Source organism: Lepidochelys kempii, chromosome 2, assembly GCF_965140285.1.
Source record: "Lepidochelys kempii isolate rLepKem1 chromosome 2, rLepKem1.hap1, whole genome shotgun sequence".
NCBI classification, from domain to species: domain Eukaryota; kingdom Metazoa; phylum Chordata; order Testudines; family Cheloniidae; genus Lepidochelys; species Lepidochelys kempii.
The window spans coordinates 196,572,800-196,597,362 of NC_136381.1; the positions used below are offsets into that span (position 1 = coordinate 196,572,800).

A 24,563-nucleotide genomic window follows, 5' to 3' on the forward strand; every position below is an offset into this window, starting at 1 on the left:
AAGAAGGAAGGGGCTATAGGAACCCACGAGGAAAGAAATAGGAACCTAGGAGGAAGGGTTTACCTACTAGCCCTAAGAGAGAGGGTTCTGATGAGCAAGGCTGGAAAATGAAAAGCTTAGAGAAGCAGTCCAGGGGTGAGAGCAGGACATCAGCTGTAGCCACAGACCTCAGCTGCTTGCTGTAGAGCGCTGGACTAAGGGCAGGCCCTATTGTCTTCTATCCCTCTAGCTTCATGCTACTTCCCATGGTCTGACACACAGAGTTATGGATGACGTACAGATACCCAACCACTGCTAGGACAGTAGCATAAGAGGGGGTAGAAATAGCTGTAGCAGGGGGGATGAAATAGGGTATGGCTGAAGCACTGAAGAAGGTTCACAAGCAAAGTAATACTTACAGTGGAACCAATCAGTATACCTCACAGATTGGGAAGAACCAAGATGGTCCTCTGTACAGAATTCATTATTATTTGATGCTTCTATTGGAACTGAATAAATCATAGGGTTCATGATGCCTGGGTGCGTGGTATCTTAGGATGCCCTAAAAAAATGGCGTAGAGATGGAGGTTTTGGTGCGAACTAAAAGGTGTTTAAGTTCAATGTCAAAATTTAACCAGAGGAGTGCAGTCCTTATATACAAAGTAAGATGTGGACTAATAAACCCAAACCATACACATAGAAAATGCATTTATGAAGTGGAAGTTCTAAATTTAAAACCCAATACAGGGTGTTTTCCCTGCAACCTCTCCCCTTCATGCTTGTCTCTGACAAGTGTCATCTCTGACACTTCCAGTTCATGCTATTCCAGGGATCCCAGCCTTGAGTCCTTTAAACAGAAAAAGCACAGAACCACAGGGCTTCCCAAAGGCCACTTCCTCTCCCTCAATGACTGTGTCTCCCTGTCACAAATAAAATAGAACAACCTCCCAAATATGCACAAAGATGATTATCTAAAAGATCAAAGCTGTACAATAAACATTTACATATTAGTTTTTGAAACCACTGTGATTCTCCAAACTTTTACTATCATGTTTGTGGTTGCTTTGAGATGGGCCATTTATCATCATTGTTTCATGCTGGAATTGAAGAGATAATTAACTTTATTCTGTTACTTCCTGCACTTCACTTTGGGCAGTTTGCACACAATTCTACACTAACTTCACATAGCAGCTATAATGGTGCTTTTCCTTTTTCCAAGCATGACAGTCATTCACAAATTGATCCTCACAATCATCCTGACAAGGCAGCTAGGCATTAGCATCCCCAGCTGACAGATGGGGGCAGGAGGAGAACAGAGGTAGTGGCATGTCCCAAGAGTGAGCGTCTCTGTATCAGAACAGGAATTGCTGAACCCCCAGCCTGTGCTTAAACTAGTCACAGCACACCCTTCTCTCTGACTCGGATGTATTTTGTATAAAACTTATGCATCAGGGAAGATTTAGTCCAGAGGTGATTACGGAAGGAAATCTGATGGTAGACTGAACAAAATATTTTTGATTAAACTTTTCCATTGAAAAATGTTTTATAATCAAACCAAATGTTCACAAAACCACACCGATTTTGATGAACATTTTGTCAGGTGAAGGAGAAAGAACCTCTACAGGCTGGTGTTTAGGACATAGCCTAACACATGAGGGACCCAGGTTCAAATCCCTGCTCTGAATCTGGGATATTGAGAACTTCTATTTCATAAAACCTTTTGAAAGGTCTCAGAACAAAAGCCAATTTTGAAACCTCAAAATGTTTTGCAAAACAGGATTGCTGTTTTCTGGCAAGTCCTACTAGATCATTAATATTGGATGTGTGACAGGATGTTATGCTTGGCTTCCATTGTTCTATTTATGTTTTGCATACTGTTGATCAGGACTAGATTTCTTCTACAAATGTTTTTCTTTTTCTTTCTCCAACGTGTTGTGAACTGCAAAGGTCCTATCAAATTAGAGAAGGATCTTCTTCCATGTGACAGATGGCTAACACATATTCCCCATACATGGGAAACAGCATTCCAGCTGTCCTCAGGACCGGTTTCACAAGAAAGAGAATGCAATTTCCTCTTTTAATTAAGGGTGATATTCAGCTAATATTTCCTGTCACAAACAGTTCTGCTGTGTTCCACCCCTTCATGCACATAACTAAGTGTGAAAATTGAATTGATGGCATAACCTGGTTCCGACAAGGTGCAAAAGTGAAATTATTTTAATAGCACAATTAAATCCAGGCTCAGCTTCAATGTTTAGCCTGAACTTTGAATCTCCCTCCATTATTCAAACTATGACTTTTAGAAGCCAAATGTTCAAAGGGACCCCAAGCCAGACTCCAAATTTTCATCTACAAACCTTTGCACATCTAAACACTTTGCACATCTAAACCTTTGCACATCTAAACACTAAATACAAAGAGAACTTCACAAAACCCTTTTTGTGTGCAAATTTAGGTGACCATGCTATTTATTTAAAAATGTGTTCCTTAAAATGTAACTGAATTCTGATTTTTGTAACTTTAAATCCATTACTTCCATTGTATACAAACATGTAAAACAAACATACTAAAACAAAGCAGTTGTAATATCTTTTAAAACTTCCTAATTCTGTGCATTATTTATTCAACAATGAGTCAGGGCTTCAGTAACTGTACAAATAAAATAACTATTTCCCCAGTAATGGTATGGACCACTCATTAGGAAATGCTCTTCCACTAGATAGTGCAATACAAAATTGTAATTTTTAACACGTTCCACTATAAATATATTATTTCAAAACTGAGAAAAAACATACTTCCTCATCAATGAACCTAGTTTTTTTTTTGAGATATCTTAATCTACCAGCTGAATGCAATATCACTGATGTAATACTTCTGAAAGCTTTATTTTGTGTCAAGGCTGTAGCCTTGGGGGAAATCTGCAGAGAGGAGTCAGCCAGCGACTCCAGCTGGAAGGCCCAGAAGCAGCCAAAATGACGTGTGTGTGTGTTTCTGCAAAATGGGGCCCAGCACCCAGAACCCTGTGCAGGGGAAAACCTTACTCACTCTGCAGATACTAGGATCCGGTTGGTGGCTTCTCTTCCCTCCTCCTCCACCATGTGGCCTTGGGGAAAAGCTGCAGGTAGGAGCCACCCACAGACTCCAGCTGGGAGGACCACAAGCAGCCAAAGCAGAGACCTTTAGACCAGGGGTTCTCAAACTGGGGGTCATGACCCCTCAGGGGGTTGCAAGGTTATTACATGGGGGGGGGGTCACGAATGTCAGCCTCCACCCCAAACCCTGCTTTGCCGCCAGCATTTTTAATAGTGCTAAATATAAAAAAAAGTGTTTTTAATTTATAAAGGGGCGGGGGGTCGCACTCAGAGGCTTGCTGTGTGAAAGGGGTCACCAATACAAATGTTTGAGAACCACTGCTTTAGACCTTAGGAGAACTTTCTACAGTTTTGACTGGATTTTCTCTGCCCTGTGCTGATTGGCTCTTTGCTCCAACTTCTCCCTCACAGTCTGTTCCCCTCAGCTTCACTCCATACCTGCCCCTCTGACAGTAGCAAAAACCCAGGTACTAATTCAGATCTCATTTAATCTGGTGTAAATTGAGGGGAACTAAATTTAAATCACTTGAGGTACAAGTGATGTAAATGCAATCAGAATCAAGGTCTTATTTTTGTGTCACAACTCAGGAAGTATGACTCTGTATAAACAGAGGGAGCTGATCTGCTCAGTAACCAGGTGCTATTTTCAAGTCCCCATTTAAATTAGAACCTTTCTTTAAGACACCTCCAGATAAACCAGCCAGCATATTACAATAATGATGGACCTTTTGAAAACCTCCCTTGTACTGGAGGTTTTCAAAGTGCTCTACAAACTATATGATAGGCTATATACAGGATTTAGAAAGGGGCCTAATCTCAAAGTTCTCACATGGATTTGGACCTGCGTCTGAACTTCCTTAATTCCATGAGTGTTCAGAACTGGAGTTACAGACTGGATCATTATAGATAAAGGAGCAAAGATCTGAGGTGGTTTGGATCAGATGCTCCAGTTAAAGTCAAATCAGTAAGAGAATTACTTTACCAGCCATTCAAATGTAAACATATCTGAAGTGAAACACAAAGTGTTTAACAGAAACCTACTTTGTTTCATTCTTTGTTTTTCAAAAGTAAAAATATTGAGGACCAAGGATCTGAAACAAGCAGGAAGCGACTTGTTTAAAAAAGATGGATTGTATTGCTGTGTTCTTTAAATTATCATCTAAATAAGGTTCAGAGCCTGATTCTGCAAAGACTTACTGCTTATTTTATACACCTGTACAAACTAAAAATGACTGAATTGATTATATTTTCCAAACGTTGTTCAAATAAAGTCACTCTTGGGCTGAGATCTTCCTGACAACGTTTCAGTCTGGAGCACATTTTTACAGCTGAGTTGCTATTGCCCTTAAAAATATGAGTTCATACTGGAAAATGCTGGCAGCCCCCTTAACTATTGTATAGCATAGAACACAGCTGTAACATGTTAAATAACTTGTAAGTATGTAGGGGAATAGAATAGCAAAGAGGACTAGAGCTAGCAAAGGGAGCCTTTCAACTCTAGGTCACTGGGTCTGAATGTTGTTGAAGTTGTGAGTGACTAAAAGTCATTACAATCTTACAGCTGTTCAGTTATGTCCAGGCATCAGCTACCAAGGAACAGGCACCTACAATCACAAAAATCCCATTGCAACTGGCATGCTCAGCAGACTCACCAAGAATTGAATAAGTGTGAAGATTTAACTTCCCCTTCACCCCAGATTAGTACCTCCAGGTCAGGGTTGAAGCACATTGATGGGACAGTATAGAGAAATTTGCATGGTCACTGCCCCTGCTGACTATTCTGTGGATAGAGGGCATCATTCACCGGGGCTGTTGCTATGGTACCTTTCAGGAGCACTGTGTTTGTTTATTTAAAAAAGCGTTAACTGTTGAGGAATGGTCCCAGCAGTGCTCAGCTGCTGTGTTGCTGCCTGTGCCACATCCAGATGACACTAGAACAAGAGCACTAGATGCAAAATAGTTAACAATTGACTTCTGCATCTTGCACAGCTACATAAATGCATGGAATGGAAGTACTTCATGGTTTAACTTTTCTTCAAACCAACTACTATTTGCTTTACTCTCCTTCAGCCCACGTGAAAAATACAAGTCAAAATTTTCAAAGGTGTATGCCTAAACTTAGAGATCTAAATCCACATCCAAGCACCAAAAAATGTAACTGGATTATTGAGTGCTCAATACCCACATCTCTGCAGGTTCGTGAGTGGAGGCAGTTCAGCACATCTGAAAATCACGATACCCATTTAACTGCATAAACATATTGCGTTTACTTTAGGCACCCCCTTTGAAAATTTCAGCCAAGGCAATCTGGAAGAATGAACTTGGAGTACACTACTTTAATTCCATAACATGAAGGGGTTTTTATATGTTACAGTAACTAGGACAAATTTCCCTGTCAAATTATTGTCTATACACATTTCAGTTGTCTCCACATATGTTTTTAATTATAGCTTTTTAGCGCAACATTGTGTCCTAGCAGCCATTATATACACATGTGCGCACACGCACGCACACACAGTGGTCATATCCTGACCCAGGATGAGCGAAGAGATGCTTTATTCTCTCATGGAGCAAACTTTTTTTGACCTCCATGCAGAGGCTAACTTAAAGAAATTCTGATTGATATCAGAGGCAGTTCTCTGGACCAGCAGACAGTTTTCCTTGCAGTTGTCTGAATATTTTAGTGGTACCACGTTTTGCCTGAAGAAAAATAAAGTCTGTTTTGTTTTCATTGGCACCTGGAAACAAAACTATTATTGGCCTCTACCCCAAGTTGTTCATTGTTGATAATGCCAGGCCAGGGAATAGCAATTTAAGAATTCTCAAGGTCTTTTCCTACCAAAAGAGTATAATTATACACAGCCAAGGAAGGCTATTCTTCATGTACAGGGATAGTTGATGAAGAGTTGTCTATTAATATGCTAAGGTTCTGCAATGAGACCATCTCTTATAATGTAGATTACCTTACTTAGCTGCAAAGCAAAAAAGAAAGTGGGCATCCACTAATGCAGAATATGCACTAGAGGCAGCTTTAGGTTCAGGCTAGATAATCAGCCACCATGCACATTTTGGAGTGGGGGGGGGGGGGGAAGAAATCAGTCCACCGTGTGTTAAGGAAGAAGTCTACTGCATGAAGAAGCATTTGGTAAGAAAATCCTTGTGTATAGTGTGGGCTGCAGGAATAGTCCAACTGGCCAGTGTCTGTGTGTCCTGTAAGTCCTAGAAAGGAGCAGGGGACAGCCTGGGAGGAAAAGGATACACAAAACAGCCAAGGGGAGGTGAAAGAGAAAGATATGGGAGAGAAATGGATGAGGGACCCACTTTGTTTACCTTGAAGCTATGGGGAAAAGAGAGAAAATACTTAAAATAATTCCAGCATAGAGACTATCCAGGGAGGCCTTTATGCACACTATACAGCTGTGAACTTGGATCTACTGGAACCAAGTAAAAGTTGCTATGTCTTAAAAATCAAAACACACAGCAAACTAAAAATAGACGCTCAGGTAAACTCAAAGGAACAACAGTATCTTGGCATTCATATTTGTGTTCTTCACTGGCTTTTTGAACCCAGTTGAAGCTGACAAATTCAGACTGGAAATAAGGCATAAATGTTAATGGTCAGATTAATTAACCATGGGAACAGTGATTCTCCATCATTGACAACTCTTAAATCCAGATGGGATGTTACTTCCAAAAGCTCTGCTCTAGGAATTGTTTTGGGGAAGTTCTATGGCGTTACACACAGAGGATGTGATTAGATGATCACATCCTCTGACCTTGGAATCTATGAAAAAAAAAAAGAGAACCCAATTATGAGACAAAAATCCATGAAATCTGGTCTTCTTGCCATATTTCCACTTCCTGGGAACTGAAATATCGCAAAAAGGCATGATCTTGGGTTAGCCGCATAAGTAGCTCCCGAAATGGTTTCAATTCTACGAAGAGATGTGTAAACATAACTACAGATACTTGAAACATAAAAGCCAGACTAGATGATAGGCACATCCCATATACCAGTATATGGTACTGTACAATTTCAGTTCACACAACCTCTGCAGCCCAACAATTATAGCAAACAGACCTTACTTCAGTGCATGCTACAGAGCTTTGGGGTGAAAATCTGGCCCCACTGAAATCAGTGTGAATATTTCAGAGTAACAGCCATGTTAGTCTGTATTTGCAAAAAGAAAAGGAGTATCTGTGGCACCTTAGAGACTAACCAATTTATTTGAGCATAAGCTTTCGTGGCTAGTCTCTAAGGTGCCACAAGTACTCCTTTTCTTAATGTGAATATTGACATTGAGTTTAATGGGGCCAAGATTTCACCCTGTTGTTTAGCTTTACTCCTGAGATACTTGCCATTGATATTTTATTACGATCTGCAACAACTAAAAAAAAAAAACTGCCTCAGAATAAAATTGTGTGAGAATGTTTGGATCATTTCCGCTGACCATTTATGAAAGACCAGGTCCTGCTCTGGCTAGGCATCAAATAGTGGACACTACAAGTGAAAACATTTTTAAGATTTTGTTTGTCAAGTGACACTGGCAGTGAAAACTGTCTATTACACTTCAAAACCACTGGTAATAAAACAGCGTGTCTGTGTAGAGAAAAGAATGGTAGACTAACAGTTATTGTAAAATGTTGTTTCTAATGTTGTATAGCTACTCGGCTGGAATTATACCACTGCATTTAAAGGGGATCAAGGTATAGAAAACATTAAGTGCAGAAGGGTTTCCCCCTCCCCACCAACATATTAGAAATCAAAGTAAGATTATTCAGCAAAAAAGCAGATCTTTTGTTTGATTAGACGCTTTTAACATGTATTTTTGCTTCAGTTCATGCAACAGCAAGCAGTCAAATGTTTTGCTGCTGACAACTGCCTCATTCAGCGCCATTGCAAGTGGCTCCCATCAAATCACAATCTTCAAAGACACATTGTTTTTGTTTGTTCTCATTGTAACAGATGTTTTGTATCATGTACTTCAACGGACTAATTCATCTGAAACAGACCGCCCACTCTGGCTGGTGTACATCCAGCTGTGGAAATAGCTCAAGTGACATCTGTGGCCATGTTCATTCCATTCTTCTGATCTCACAGGATCTCTGTGACCGTATCCAAGCCCACAAAAAACAAACAGACCTGAGAATATCTTTTACAAAAATTTCCAGCAGAGGAGTAATGCTTCTCCAGCCAGGAAGCTTTGTTGGAAGGAATGCAACTGATGCTGAAGGTGAATGCGCTAAACTCTGGAGGTCTCATCTATGCAATGCTGCTTTTATCATATCAATTATCCAGTCAGTATTAAGAAGCAGCAAAGCAATTCCATGTGTGGTTCTGGTGGAGCTGAGAGCATCTGACTTACTCAGTGCCATATCAATTAGCCAGAGTACCAACCAATCAATCACCACTCCTCTAAATGTACTAAGTTCCCATTAGGAGCTGCATACACCATGCGGCCAGTTCATCTCAACACGCTGAGCACTTTTATATACTGTGGATCTGCTGTAATATATTTCTAAACTAGAAACAAAATCAATTTGAATTGCTCTGTAGTGGAACCATTTCCCATTAATAGCTGTGCACCAAGATTAAAACGTATCGGGGAAAAAAATTCTGTGTCTGTAAAAAGACAATTACTAAATTATTAAAAGTGACCAAATAAAATATCCAGTGGTAATGAAGAACAGACTCTGAAGATGCTATAAAATCAACTCGCGTTATTCCATTACAGTCCAAAATGTGTGTGGCGAACAGCCATTCCCTCTATCTTTACCCGAAGAAAGAACCACAAGCAATATATGTGTGTTCTGAATTTGGTAAAAAGGACATCAGCTCCTGTCTCCATTCCTCTAGGAAGAAGTTCTTGTTATGTTGGTAACCATACGCTTCAATCTCAGATTCACTGGGTGTGTAAATTACTTTCAGAACACCATCTCAGGAAAATCACCTGTTAGCAGCCTTGCAAGTAGGGCAGTCTGATCTGGTATGTGGGACCAGCAAAATATTTATAGCTGGTACAGCATACCGGAAAGACACAGGAGGAGCAGTGGCCCCATGCTGGCAGCTCCTCTGGGGCAGCTGTACGCCCCCAGCCCTTCCACTCAGGGTCTCCTCCATCTGTACAGCAGCCCCGCCGGAGGGCAGGGCCCGGGACAATACAGCTGCCCCAGAGGAGCTGCCGGCTTGGGGCCACTTCTGCTCCTTTCCCCACTGCGGTTCCCGGAAGCTCTCCCAGGAACCGCAGGGGGGAAAGGAGAAGAACTCCCAGCCCCGCCCCCCTCCCTTCCACAAAGCTGTCTCCCTCCAGCTCTGTCTGGGCAGCAGCCGCCCTGCCAGAGGACTGAACTGGGGAAGGGAGGAGCTGCCAGTGTTCTGCTCCTTCCCCTGCTGCGGTTCTGAAGCGCCCAGCACAGCAGGAGGAGGACAGAGCCACCCCTCCCCATGTAAGGGGGGGAATCATGGGGAGCAGCCAGGGAGAGTATGGGGGCCCGAGTCACATGGAGGGGCATATGAGGTGGTCACGTGCCCCCCCCGCCCCAGTAAGAAATGGATTCCACTTGCACCACTGCCTGTTAGGAAAACTTTGAATTCTGGATCCACTAAGACTGTACAATGAAATTGAGTGACTGAAAAACCAAACTCTTCTTGGAGTCAGAATGAAGTGCCCAGAGCTAAGGGTTTACAATATGTAGTTAATTTCAGTTTTCAGGAGATGCCACAGTAGCATTAATGAGAGTTTCTGTTTCAGAGATCCAGAAATCTTCAAGAAAAACAGAGTATCATATAAATAAGTGGAACTGATTCAGCAATCCAAAGGATGCACTCAAAATCTTTTGGCTCTGGAGAGAAGATTTTTAAGTCGGTTGGCCAATTACCCAAACTAACACCCTGCAACCCGAAGTCCATAACTGAATTTTGGATGAATAGGAGTTTTGCTGAGCCAGAGTTTGGTAAATCAAAAGTTGTTCCTGGTGGATCTAATGTAGTATGATTGCATAATAATGTACACTATGTCACGGTAACCTTACAGTGCACGTCATCACTGATTACCTATGGCTAAATGGGGCACTCATCAAGAGACTCTTCAGGTTCTTATCATTTGCTTGCCTCCTATTTTAACCCTCCTACTAGTGTACCGTTGCTCAAGCTGCCTGTGGATTAATTAGCATCACTAGCTTGTGTTGTGCTGTCACCCTAGTGAGCTCCATTAGATCCTGCTGGTATGGTAGAGGACATTTTTCAAAATAGAGAAAACACTTCACAAAGGTAAACTGCCACTTTTTAAAGAAAACTGCTGTGTTTTAGAACACAATGATGCCATATCAGTGCCACATTTTGGGCATTTCGGTACTTAATGGACTAACTTCCCATTTGTTTCCATCTGTAAGAATCCTGTTAACACAGGAGTGCTAAGTTGGCTTTGCTGTGGGGAGAAATCACGATTAATAAGGTGCCAGGTTATGCGTTGCCTTTGCTTGGCCAGTAGGGGTGGGGGAGGAATACTGAAGGAACGTTCTCATTCTTTGCAGTGCACAACAGTAGTCATTACATTCTTAGATTGCACATTCCTACTCCATCCTAGAGCACAAAGTTGTAGAAAGCAGGGGAGGGGTCAGGGAGAATACAGATGTACTGGTGTGTTAGGGAGATGCATAGAAAACAGCACTGCTGAGATGGTGCCTGAGTCATTATCTCCCAATTGTTTCTTCTGGGATGGATGCAGGTCTCTTTTCCCTACACAAAGCTCTTCGCTAACTGATATAGCGTAGTCCATGTTATCTACGCAAAGGCCCACAGCTCCAATTCCTAACTGGGTTATGGTCTGAAAGGGATGTAAAAAATTATGAACCAATAGAGATGTAGACAACCTCTTACTTGCAGCTAGACAATCTTTTCAGTCCAAGAAATTCCAATTTTATCAAATTTGTACTCAAAAGCAAAACTTCAGAAATGTTAAGGCATAACTTCCCAAAAGCATGGAATGTGTGACATGCTGTTCTGACGACAGAACTGATAACAATGGCTTTTATGCTTTTATAAGGTTTTGCATTAGTTTGCAAGTTTTCTGAAGCTCATGTATATACTGCATTTGGGTACCTGTTGGAGCTGGAAGTGAAAGACTCATGGAATGCTGAAGTGTATTATCAACAGAGTTGTAGACTATAAGGAGGTGAAAAAGAATGCACAAGTATTTCCCCATAACTTCTTTTTTCCTTGATTTTAAGGTTTTAGGTGAATGGAATGCGTCTTTCCACAATCTTAACTGCTACTAAACATTCTTTTTGTTAATTTCCTAGTTTTTCATTTAGCTTTGGGGTACCTCAGTGGAGAGTTCCCCTGAGTGAGGAAGAAGAGGAGCTGCACCTGCTTTGGAATCAGAGGGAGATACGGCACTGCTGAAGCTGCTCCTGACTACGTCGACCCTCCTTAAGCGTGTGAGAGCCTGTAACATGCAATAGTAGTTTCTTTGTGACTTACATTTTATCCCATTTAAATGTTTCTGAAAGTAAGTACACCTAGAGCCAACCTGACAGCTGGAGGGAACTTCTGTCAAGGACCCTATGTAATCATACAACTGTGTTGGTCCCAGGCTATTAGAGAGACAGGATGGATGAGGTAATATATCTAATTGGACCAACTTCTGTTGGTGAGCGAGACAAGCTTTTGAGTTTACACGGACCTGAAGAAGAACTCTGAAGCACTTACATGAGAGGAAAGTGATCAGGAACAGTCAGCATGGATTCACCAAGGGAAGGTCATGCCTGACTAATCTAATCGCCTTCTATGATGAGATTACTGGTTCTGTGGATGAAGGGAAAGCAGTGTATATATTGTTTCTTGACTTTAGCAAAGCTTTTGACATGGTCTCCCACAGTATTCTTGTCAGCAAGTTAAAGAAGTATGGGCTGGATGAATGCACTGTAAGGTGGGTAGAAAGTTGGCTAGATTGTCGGGCTCAACGGGTAGTGATCAATGGCTCCATGTCTAGTTGGCAGCCAGTGCCAAGTGGAGTGCCCCAGGGGTCGGTGCGGGGGCCGGTTTTGTTCAATATCTTCAAAAATGATCTGGAGGATGGTGTGGATTGCACTCTCAGCAAATTTGCGGATGATACTAAACTGGGAGGAGTGGTAGATATGCTGGAGGGCAGGGATAGGATACAGAGGGACCTAGACAAATTGGAGGATTGGGCCAAAAGAAATCTGATGAGGTTCAATAAGGATAAGTGCAGGGTCCTGCACTTAGGACGGAAGAACCCAATGCACAGCTACAGACTAGGGACCGAATGGCTAGGCAGCAGTTCTGCGGAAAGGGACCTAGGGGTGACAGTGGACGAGAAGCTGGATATGAGTCAGCAGTGTGCCCTTGTTGCCAAGAAGGCCAATGGCATTTTGGGATGTAGAAGTAGGGGCAAAGCGAGCAGATCAAGGGACGTGATCATTCCCCTCTATTCGACATTGGTGAGGCCTCATCTGGAGTACTGTGTCCAGTTTTGGGCCCCACAATACAAGAAGGATGTGGATAAATTGGAGAGAGTCCAGCGAAGGGCAACAAAAATGATTAAAGGTCTGGAACACATGACTTATGAGGAGAGGCTGAGGGAACTGGGATTGTTTAATCTGCAGAAGAGAAGAATGAGGGGGGATTTGATAGCTGCTTTCAACTACCTGAGAGGTGGTTCCAGAGAGGATGGTTCTAGACTATTCTCAGTGGTAGAAGAGGACAGGACAAGGAGTAATGGTCTCAAGTTGCAGTGGGGGAGGTTTAGGTTGGATATTAGGAAAAACTTCTTCAGTAGGAGGGTGGCGAAACACTGGAATGCCTTACCTAGGGAGGTGGTAGAATCTCCTTCCTTATAAGTTTTTAAGGTCAGGCTTGACAAAGCCCTGGCTGGGATGATTTAATTGGGGATTGGTCCTGCTTTGAGCAAGGGGTTGGACTAGATGACCTCCTGAGGTCCCTTCCAACCCTGATATTCTATGATTCTATGAATTTTAGGTTTCAGAGTAGCAGCCGTGTTAGTCTGTATTCGCAAAAAGAAAAGGAGTACTTGTGGCACCTTAGAGACTAACCAATTTATTTGAACATAAGCTTTCGTGAGCTACAGCTCACTTCATCGGCTGCACGTGTAATTTGTCTCTCTCACCAACAGAAGTTGGTCCAATAAAAGATATTACCTCACCCACCTTATCTCTCTGTAACGCTCATTTCCAGAAACACTCAAGGCTTGTCTATAGTAACACTTAGTTTGCAGCAAGCTGGGGTGTAAAGCTACCTCACGTTTAGCCTGCCATGCACTAAGTATCCATGTAGACCCACCTGCTGTGCAGAAAAAGTTTTCTAGTGCACTTTAATCTACTCCTGTTTCAAAGCATAAGTCTTTTACAGGTTGTGCCAGAGAGGCAGGATAACAAGATTAGAGTTGCCACAGACTTGCATCCTGTGTGGATTGGGCACAAAGAGGAATGGATAATAATTTATAGATTATCATTTTTATGTATAAAGCCTGTTTGAAAATAGTCTGTTCACTGTGTGAATCCCATCGATCTGTGTAGATCAGTCACAAGGTTTGGACCTCGGGACCTTCTGATCCCTAGTATAGACAGGACCTTTCTAGACTAGCCACTGAAAGAGGAGTTGACATATGCTTTCTCTGTGGTGTACAATGCATAACCATTTATTACTCATTATGAGGCTCAGGAATCCTAGATTCTATCCCTGGCTCTGGGAGAGGAGTGTGGTATATAATGGTTAGAGAAATGTTAACAAAAACTGGGTTGTTATTCTGAAACACAATGTGGTGGAGTGGCTAAAACTGTTATTTGTTACATTAGAGACCTGGGTTTTGGGTCTACAATGACCTTACCCAAATTCTCTGCTAACTCACTTTAAAAATATGGGGAGGGGAGTGTTCAACAGTGTCCTTAACAGTCTTAAGGAGGTTGTAAGTGGGGTTTCATGGCTGCAGTCAATAATAAGGGCAATAAATTACATGCGCATTTAAATAGCACTTAGAAGACGTGAGAGTTGAATCCCTGATCTCTTTCCAAGCTCAAGGAACTTTTGGCCAGGCCATTTGGTGAGGAAGTCTCTCCATAATTTTGTTACCGTCCCATGGCAGATTCATGGTCAACTAAAAATTCAGTGAGTTTGACTTGATGTACAACCTTGCTGCTATGGCTAAAAAGTTATAAAATACTTCATAGATGACTACTGATGTAGAATTGATATTCTGGGAATCATCCCATAGGGAGCAACAATGTGGCCAAAAGACAGGCCCCAAAGTATTTGATTTATTGTGAAAGAGGTACCAAGAAAAAGAGAAAAATTTCCCCAACAGTGATTTTTAAACTCATAATTCTCTGTGTCTCAATTAATCAAATGACCATCAAAATTTCAAATTGTGCTTCAAGTTTATATTCTATGTTTTGTTTATTGCCATTTCAATGAGATTTTACAAAATAAAGGGTTAAAGCTCCTGCTAAAACTGAATTCTATAACGCAGCCTTAACTATAGTGCAGGTACCATTGAACCATAATGACAAGCTTGCATGGAACAACATTGACTCTATTTTCTTAAATGGATTTAATCCTAGTTCACAACAGAGTGAGAGGAGAATCAAACCACGAGGTTATAACCTGAATGCCTTAATTAAGCAAATGGTCCCATTAACTGTAATGGGATTACTTGCATGCCTAAATAAGGCAAGCAAGATCTGGTCTGAATTCTTCCATGTTTTGCAAAGTCCATGGTAAGTTTTCATACTTTAAAAAGTCAGGTTTTTTACCTGAAAAAACAATTGAACAAAAAATTAAATCAAAGCAAATAAAAAAAAAATCACAAAGCAATGCCAAAGGCTGCTATTCCCAACAAAACTTTCAATAACAAACCAGTTGCAATCAGAAAACGTGGGAGAATTTATACAGGGATTTTAGTTTCAAGTTTCTAAGCTGCTTGGCTGTCAAACCACAGGGAATGTTTATAAGTTTATAAAAAGATATACTGTCAGGAATTACGAAGATAATTAAACACTACTGAGACTACTCAAAGTTCATAATTAGTGGGGTGCCTAGTTTTATATCACTTCACCTATTTACACCACTAGAGAAATGGTTATGTTATCAGTTATGATGTAATGATATTAACTGTTAAAGACCACACCTATATTTTCTCTCAACTTTCCACAGGCAGTAGAAAGACTAGGTAATTTTCTCTACTTATGTAAATCAGCCTCTGAATATGTGCTTGCATAACACAGTGCGATTTATGGACAGTATTTTGTTTTGATGAACTAAACATGTGTCAATGCCTGGTTCATTCAGCTTATTCATTGTTGTGTGACTCATGATTCTCTTTTCACTCCAGTGTCATACCTGTGTAACTCTATTTACTTCAGTGGAATTTCTCCTGATTTATACCTGTCTAACATGAGAGGAGAATCAGACTCAATCTGACTCTTAGGCAGGGGCAGTTTTTTATTCTTTGTCAGCTCATTATTATTTATATTGTGATAGTGGCTGGATGTCAAGACCAGAGCCTAGTTCTGGTACGGACTGTACAAATACCGAGTAAGGGACAGTCACTACCATGAAGTGTTCACTAAATGAGTCAGAAAAAAATGAAATAAGAAACAGGAGCAGAGAAGTGAAATTATTTGCTCTAGGGTCGCACAGCACATCAGTAGTAGAAATGGGACTAGAACTCGAACTCAGGACCGTAAAGTTTAAGTTCAGGTCCAATCCACTGTCACCAATGTGAAAGGAGAGGACGCCTACCACAATTGGGCTCCCAAGCTGTGGTTTCTAGGCACAAACAATCACATCATTCTGACTTGGATTTATTTTTTTATTATAGTAGAATCCTCATAGATTGAAATCTTGGAATGATTCCATGTTTAAAAAATAATATGAAATTTACATTACTGAACTTAATTCTAAAATGAATGAATTACATCAATTACATACAAGAGGACTTTTTGCAGTGGTGAAATTGGTGTGAACCCTTCCTGGCAGGAATTCATATTTCACAATTTTATCAACAAATCTATGAGCCCAAATCTATGAGCCCAGTCCAGTCCTTGAGATTCCTATTTTGGTGCCATTATACACCCCTCCAGCAAAACATGAACGTTGGTCATGCTATATGGCTCTTCCTAAGTGTTACTCTTTTAGGTTCAAATTCTGTCTCGTTCTCCAAAGCTGCATGGGGCCCTGCCTGCAATGGAATTAATGAGTTTCTGCTGCACAAAGGGTGCGGATTTGGGAAACCCACAGATTTGGTCCAGGCTTCCTTGGTTCTGTAGAGCTGGCCTCTGCAGGGATAACCTCTCTGCCTCCTAGTAGGAGTCAGTCTATACACTGGCACGTAGATCCATCAGCCATGGCTCCCTGTGAAAAGAAGGCACAGCAGCAGCAGGAGATGCTGAAGTCACACAGGGTTGCAGTTGCTGCAGTAGTTCCATGGCTGCTCTGCAACCTGGCCTCCAACTGCTGTGAAATTCCTCTGTGCCTAGCCTGCTACCTGGATATCACCTCCAAACCTGCATTCATTTAAACCAGTCTGATACCATTGTCGCTGCAGATGCTGCTGCTCAGGCATCGGAAATGTTTGCATCAGTCGAGGGTGATGGATTTGTGGGCAGGGGACAAGAGATGTGGTGAGCGACGAATGATGAGTTAGAGAGGCTGTGATGAGATGTCCACCCACATAGGGCTGACAAGGATTAAGATGGCCAGGTAAACCATTTAACACCACAGGCTGCACCTGGCTCAGGAGCCAGGGAACTCACTGTAAGCAGGGGAAACTGGGCAGGGCATAGGTGGGGCCTATAAGCCAAGTAGCTGGCAACAGAAAGGGTCTGCTGCTGGGAAAGGGCAGTCACTTCCTGGAAAGAGGGAGAAGTGTTTGGAGGCTGCAGAGGTGGGCAGGCTGCAGTCATTCCCTGGGAAGAGAGAGTCAGAGTGACTGCGTGCAAACCGCGTTTGCCTCAAGAGCTAATCCCCAGAGTGGCCCGGAGGCATCGGCGCTGCAACTGGTGGGGCCAGTGGGTCATGCCCTCCCATTTTTTAACCTGGGCATAGTTTGGGGGAAGGGGGCACCAAACTGCAAGCCTCAGGCTGGCGCAATATGCAGGGGCTGCACTTTGCAGCGAGGGAGCTGATTACAGAGCTGCAGGTGCTAGACAGCGGCTGGTTGGAAGGGCAGAAGAAGAATGGCCAGCGCGCCTGGTTCTCGGTGAGCTATGTGCAGCCACTGGAGGTAGGAGACCGGCTGTACCAAGTGCCTGTGTAAGGGGGACAGGGGGGCGGGGCGACTGCGCAGGGAGGGAGTACAGGGGGCTAGGGCCACGAGAGAATGCAGGGTTAGGGGAGAAGGGGGCCCAGGACTCCACTTTGGCAGAGATGACACTTAGGGGGGCATGCACGGTCACATGTTCCCCCCAGATTTCTCGGGACGCCTCTGGCTGGGACGCCCAGCAGCGAGGAGGCAGAGCTCCCCCTGCCAGCTGCATTCTCCGTGTGTCCATGCAGGCTGGGGAGGGAGAAAGCTGCACAGTGGCTGGCTGCTGGCTGAGCTCCAACCCACTCCTGCGCATGGGGATGCTTCTTCCTTCCCTGCTGCTGGAGTCCCAGCGCTGCTGCCTGCTTTGCAGACCATCTGCTGAGATGAGTCAAGGGGTGGAGACAGACGCAACACGTGGGGTGGTCACATGCCCCCCCAAATCTTTCAGTTGTGTCCCTGTCACAGTGCGGGACTCACCCCTGCGGTGCCTCCTGCTGGTCTCTCAGGGAATTAGCTCTTCTAGGCTCCGGAGCACCCTCTGCAGGCCGGTGTCCTGCTTGCCGCTGGCCCCCGTGTCCCTCCCAGACCCTGGTGCCCCTTTCCCTGGGGTGCTGCCCCCTGGCAGTACCCCACAGATCTGGGTCTCCCCCTCCCTGGAGAACCCCCCCCCACTAACCCCACCTCGCCTCAGACTTTGGCTACTGCCAGTCACCGTTGAGCCCCTGCACACTGGGGAGGACTGCAATGTATAAGCCAATCATCACAGGCAAGGGGGGTTTGGACCCACTTCCTCTGCCTACCTTTGGGCTGCCCCCTGCAACCCTAGTACCTATCTGGCCTTACACTAGGTCTAAAGCCTGGGGGTTTCCAGGTCGGAGCTCCCCAGCTCCCTTGGCCTTCCTCCAGCCCTGCTCCACCTCCAGTACTCTGGTACACTCCCCAGCAGCCAGGCCCGTCTCCCTCCACAGCTAGGAGACTCTCGGCTCCTGGCCCACGGCCCCCTTATAAGGGCCAGCTGAGCCCTGATTGGGGCGTGGCCCCAGCTGAGCCTGCTCCCCCAGTCAGCCTGGGAACTGCTTGCTCCCAGCCACAGCCCTCTCCCAGGGCTGATTTCAAGCCCTTCAGGGCAGAAGCGGGTGACCACCCTGCTACAGTCCCCCACTACTCTGGACCTGGAAACTGCTTTTAACGACCAGGTCCATGGCGGCTACCGAGGGGGCAGCTCTCCTTGGGGAGCCCCTGCTACACAACCCCCAGCTCCGTGTGCAGGCGGTGGAGTCCCCGTTGGTGCGCCAGAGGTTGGTCCTGGCAGAAGTTACCAGAGTTGGAGACCTCCTGGATTACGACCGGGGAGATTGGCTGGATCCCCTGACGCTCGCTCAGCGTATGGGGCTCTCCAGGTCTTGTACTCCCCGGCACGTACTTCAGGAGGTGAGGGCCGCTTTGCCGTCCCCTGCTCGGGCTTACCTCGACCGGGTCATGCACGAGGGCATGCCCCGCCCACCCGCCACCCCAGGCCCTCCAGACCTTTTCATCGGGCCCTTACCCCGTGGACCCACCCGGTCCCCCTGCCCCTTCTCCATGAGCCAGCTGCATGACTTGAAGCCGGTTCGTTTCCAGACCGCGCCAAGGAAACACCTATACACGCTCATGCTCCACACCCTTTATTTCCTCACCCTCGTGTCCCGCCCTGACACAAAGTGGCGGGACCTCCTGCCACCTCTAGAGGGTGAGGCGCCCCGGTGGGCCAGCCTATATTCCACCCTGGTTCCGAGGCCCGCCGGGGATTTCAGCTGGCGGCTCCTTCATGGGGCTGTGAACACGGGCATGTACTTGGCGTGGTTTACCCCATCCCGGACACCTGCCCCTTCTGCGGCATGAGGGAGACTCTGGCGCATGTTTACTTGGAGTGTGCCAGGTTGCAGCCCCTATTCTGGCTCCTCACGAATATTCTGTTACGTTTTTGGCTGCACTTTTCCCCTCACCTCCTCCTCTATGCACTCCATCCGTGGCCCCACAAAATCACGGGACCTCCTGGTCAACCTCCTCCTGGCCCTGGCTAAAACGACCATCTATAAAACCAAGGAGAGGAGGTTGGCCGATGGAGACTCCTGTGACTGTGGGGCCTGTTTCTGATCCTCAGTCCGTTCACGTATCCCGGCAGAGTTCCTCTGGGCGGCGTCCACTGGCTCCCTTGATGCCTTTGAGGAGCAGTGGGTGCTGTCCGGGGTTCTCTGCTCGGCGTCCCCGTCAGGCTCCCTTCTTTTGACCCTTTGACCGCACTCCTGTCCCTGTTATTTCATTAGTTGTCCCACGGAATCATTTGGTTTCCAGGTCCTGTAGATCCTCCCCCTAGGCGGGGGGGGCGGTCTTTAAGCAGTGGGCGGGCGGGAGTCCCCCACTAGCCACAGTTATGTGTCACCTGCCCCCCCCTTCTAAAAAGGTTCTGGTGCCCTTGCCAGAAGGAGGCGCTAGAGCAGCAGTAAGAGTGGGGAGCACCCCATGACAGAAGCATACAACATAAACATATCACATGCTTCTCCAATTTATAACATCACCTCTACAGACATACATCCACAACAAGATACAGGATGCAATATCAATGATGTGATAAACTGAAGGAAAATGTGATCAATTTATATCACGTCTATGTAATTTATCACTCTATTGATCACACTGTCTTCCATCTGCTCATTAATCCACTATCCCAGGATTAATTCTAACATTCTAAACCCATGAAGAACTTTAAAAAGTACCATTTAATCTTTTCCCACCCACAAAATGAGAAATTTCATTGAAAAAAAATTACATATATTTTACATTCTTCTGAAGAAAACTATTGATTCATAAAAAGCTTTAAAAAATAAACACCCTTTGATATATTCTGCTCCTTTGAAACAGTTGTGTTAAAACTATTCTTGAGAGCCTGAGGCTGATGATTAAGATTGCTTCTCTTCTGTTAAATAGAAATCAATACTCCATGGACATTATTTATCCTAAAACAGAAATTCCTGGATCCAAAATCTCATGAGTGTCCTTTCACGTTTAATGTCAGTCTGGTTCTTCAAATATCTTTTCTAGTCAAGTTCATAGATCTGAACTCAAACATTTATATACACATATATCTTGTATACATATCTATATTTTTCCATTAATTTAAATTCCTCGCAAAATAGTTATGTCAAAAAAGCTAAGCTAAGCAATTAAGTCTTCTTAGGGATAAGAACAAATAGCAAAACACAAGGCTTTGTCTTGGGGAATCACTATGTGGCTCTTCTGCTCATTGACTGTATGTCAGTGCATAGGTTTCCAGAAGAAGCTTTTACATCTTGCTTATGTCACAAAGACATTCAGTGACACAAGGGGGCTTCAGCAGAGTGTCAGAAAGGATTCGAGAGGGGATGCTTGTATGACATCATCAAAACCAAAAACTATTGCAGCTATATTTTGTTTTATATTATTTCAGATAAGAGTTGACTAATCAATGATACATTATTCAAGCCCCCATCCGTACACCTCATATGTGACATGGATGAACTGCTTACACCCATGTCCTCTTTTAGAGATATAGACTTGGATGAAATGTCTTGCTTTTCTACCTTTACCCTAACTACAGGAGTCATTGTTCTGAGCTTCAGTACTATGGTGATTAGCACTAAAACCTGAGGTTACATAGATTCTGTAAATACATGCTCAATTTGTGATTATGCATTGGTAGTCTGGAGACAATTTCTATATATGGACACGGTATTGGGTGAGGGGCAGGGAGACAGGACCTCATGCTAGTCCCAAGGGAACGTTGCCAATTACTGCCTGGATTATCAGAGTTGTAGAATTGGCAGTCCTTGATTTTCTGCCTCGGGAAACACTGGAATTAAAACTGTTCAGCAGAGCTTTGGCACTGGTGTCTGGTTAGTCATTTCAATCTCTAACCTCCTTGGCCTTAGAAGTTCAAGTAAGTTCACGTTCAAAAACACACAGCTAAACTTTAAAAGAAGAGCTGGGGATTTCAATCTCTAAGGATCGTTTCCTGTTTATTTTTCATATCATGTAGCTGAACTATCACATACATAGAACACAAATGGCCGACACAGGATACACTTTGTTTCTTTACATTCAGACATGCTAACACACAATGGATTCCTGGTTCAACTTACTAAAAAGATAGAGTAACCAATGTGAGGTAAAGAAAATATAGTTTTCTGAGGTATTAATGAGCATGTACAAGGAACTAAACTTCCTTTGTTCAAGGAAGTAGGAATCCAAACACTGCCAGACTACTGTGGTATTTTGGGTATTACCCAAAACAACAAAGTTGCTCGTGAGAAAATGAAAAATGATATGTTTTCGCAGGAGAGTTTGTATATTTTACTCTATATTTGTATACGGCAATCAAGAGACAAAATCGTGAAGTCTTTATTCAGGATACATTCTCATTGAAATGGGAGTTTTGCCTGAGTAAGGACTGAGTTTAAAAAATGAAAGCCAGATTACCTCTCCCACGGGGCAAGGCAAGAGGGACTGAAAAATCAGTAAGATTACCTTATGGAATATTGGGATACTCTCCTTTCTTGGCAGAAGGGTTTGGGGGCTTGTGGCTGGATACGAGACAAGTCCTTTAAAACTCATGTATCCAGGGTGTCTACTGGAAATACATCATCAGAATGGAAACCATCCTACAGAAGTGGCTTTCCCTGGGTGTATGCCTATACTGCAACAGGAAGTGTGACTGCAGCTTGGGTAGACACACCTGAACTAGATTTAGTTTAGTTAGTATAGCAGTGTGGATATGGCATCATGAGGTTCAGTAGGCTGTACAAGCTGCCTGGATCCCTGTGTACATGTTTGCATTGCTAGCCCATGCCGTCAAATCCTCACTGCTACTTGGAACTGCACTAGCTAGATTAAAGCTAGCATGGGTATGCCTACCCGAGTTGCAATTGCACCTCCAACTGGAGAGTAAACATACCCTGTGTGCTGCTGTGCTTTCCTCCCATCCTGGTAGGATGCATGCTTTCATTGGTTAATTCCCTCGGCAGCTACTGTATAGAATCTATAAAGCAGACTTGGCCCTAAATATTAGCTTTTCATGCACACAAGAGGGGTCTCAAATGCAAAAACAGATGTATGCACAGATAATGTATGTGTATGGTATTTATGCTGGTTCGCTACAAATTGGGCCTTTAGTGAAGAACAAGTAATAAGAGCACATGAACTTTTTAAAACAAACATTCTGATAATAAAAATTAGGTAATTAAAAGAAACACAAAGGATCTCTCTCTCTCTCTCTCTCTGAACTGTCTTTAAATAGAATGTTTTTCAAAGTTTTCCATGAGCCACCAGAGAGCATTCAAGGATAGCAGGGTATCATACAACAAAAACATGCTAATACGGCAAAAGTCTCTAAATCCACAGGATAACTCACTTTTCATTCATATTTGGACTCTGCCATCTCTCTCCCTCAACCCTTATTTCAACGTAGCAATGGAGTATATGATTTTAACTGACAGGGATGGGTGAACAGATTAAGAAGAAATTTGTACTTGATCAAACAGAACTCAGTTTCTGGGATGAATTAATTACACGCTGTGTCAAGAGAACACCTTGTCACAATGCTATCAGAGTTTGTTTTTCTTCAGAGTTGGTAAACATAGGCAGGTCATACAGGAAAGGGGACAAACTAATATAGCTTGAATATTTGAGATTTGTTTGTCTGCTGACTATAGTGCAGCCAGCTCAGCCATCTAATTACATGTACATCGGGTAAAATTTTAAAAAGTGCCTGAGTCAAAAGATCCTTCGGGTAAACATTTTAAAAGTACCTAATTGATTCAGGAGCCCAAATCTCATTTTCTAAAGCTCCTAAGCACGTGCAGATCTCCAATTTGCAAGTTCAAGTGGCTTTTGGGGTACACAGATGTGGGTGATTCTTTGGCATGACTTCATTTTGCCAGCATGTGAATATTATCTGTGCTAATTATTCTAATCAACAAAAGTGGTTGAATCAATTTTATATTCATTTCCATGCAGCTAACTACACAGTTAATAGAATTTACGTATCACACAAGTTTTTCAAAATAATATTTCTACCCATTATCTTTCAAAGTAAAGTCAGACTTTACTCTTATTTGGTTGGTAACGACTGGAAATACATTCCTGGCATTTTTCCACGTAAATAGTTGGCCAGCATTGCATGTAGTCAACAATCCATTCCATGATAGCTCAGTTGCAGCCAGATATTCTTTTGGGTTGTTACATTGTGCAGCACAGCTGTTTCCTTCAGTCTGTGAGCTTGAGAACCTGGGAGAAAGCTGGACTGTCTGCGTGTGTGCGTATCCTGAATAAAGAATCTCCTTTATCTAGTTGTCTTCACTACAACAGAATCCTGGCTCTTCTATCATGAAGAGCACTACATCGTGTTTAAATATAAAGAGTATGTTAAATCTAAACTTTCTTCTGAGAATGAAAAATTAATCATCCAGTGACATCATTTACTGAATGTTTATAATTAACACAAAGCATTAGAAGTGACTCAAACATTACTCTCCTTAAAAGAGTTTATGTTTGCTCACAAAGAATAATACAGCCTTAACAAAATGTTCCTACATTTTGTAGCAGGGGGACTGTAAAATTTTATCAGCATTGGCTTCTAATGTGACATTATACAGCCACGTAGAGTACACAGCCACTGTAATCAGTCATCTTGTAAAATGTTGTCAAGTAAATTAGTGACATTTTAGATAGCAAAGTCACATACTAAACGAAAGAGGAGAGACAAATAGCTAATTGGATCAGAAAGCCACCAGTTTCACGAACTCACTGGAGACTCTGAAATCCTAACTTAGTCAAATGTTCTCCATTTTGTTGTTTTTAACTTTATGAAGGTGCCTGGCAGAGACTCCATAGTCAGAGTTGCAACTACAGTGGGCTTAAAGTAGGGCATACATTCTTGTTTTTCTGTTAATGTAGACTGCCAATTGGTGAGACATTTTAGAGGCTGTTAATCTTTATGCTCTTTGAATTTTCTATGTAGTGTTTGGTTTCTCATAATAAATTTTTAATAATTAAGCCCTTGGATTTGGGTGAAATTTTTCCTTGGCAGCCCTACATTTCATTGTTGACCGATATTCCCCGGCTCTTCGACCTGTTTGGTCTATCTCCCCCTTTTCTAATGCCTGCCCCAGATTAAGCATTAAAAAAAACCCAC

At 43.2% G+C, this 24,563-nt stretch overlaps 1 protein-coding gene across 5 annotated transcripts in view; it reads right to left on the minus strand.

Moving 5' to 3' along the window:
- The window catches only part of RBMS3 (RNA binding motif single stranded interacting protein 3), a 918,866-nt gene that overhangs the window by 45,949 nt on the left and 848,354 nt on the right, over window positions 1–24,563 (minus strand). The window lies entirely within an intron of this gene.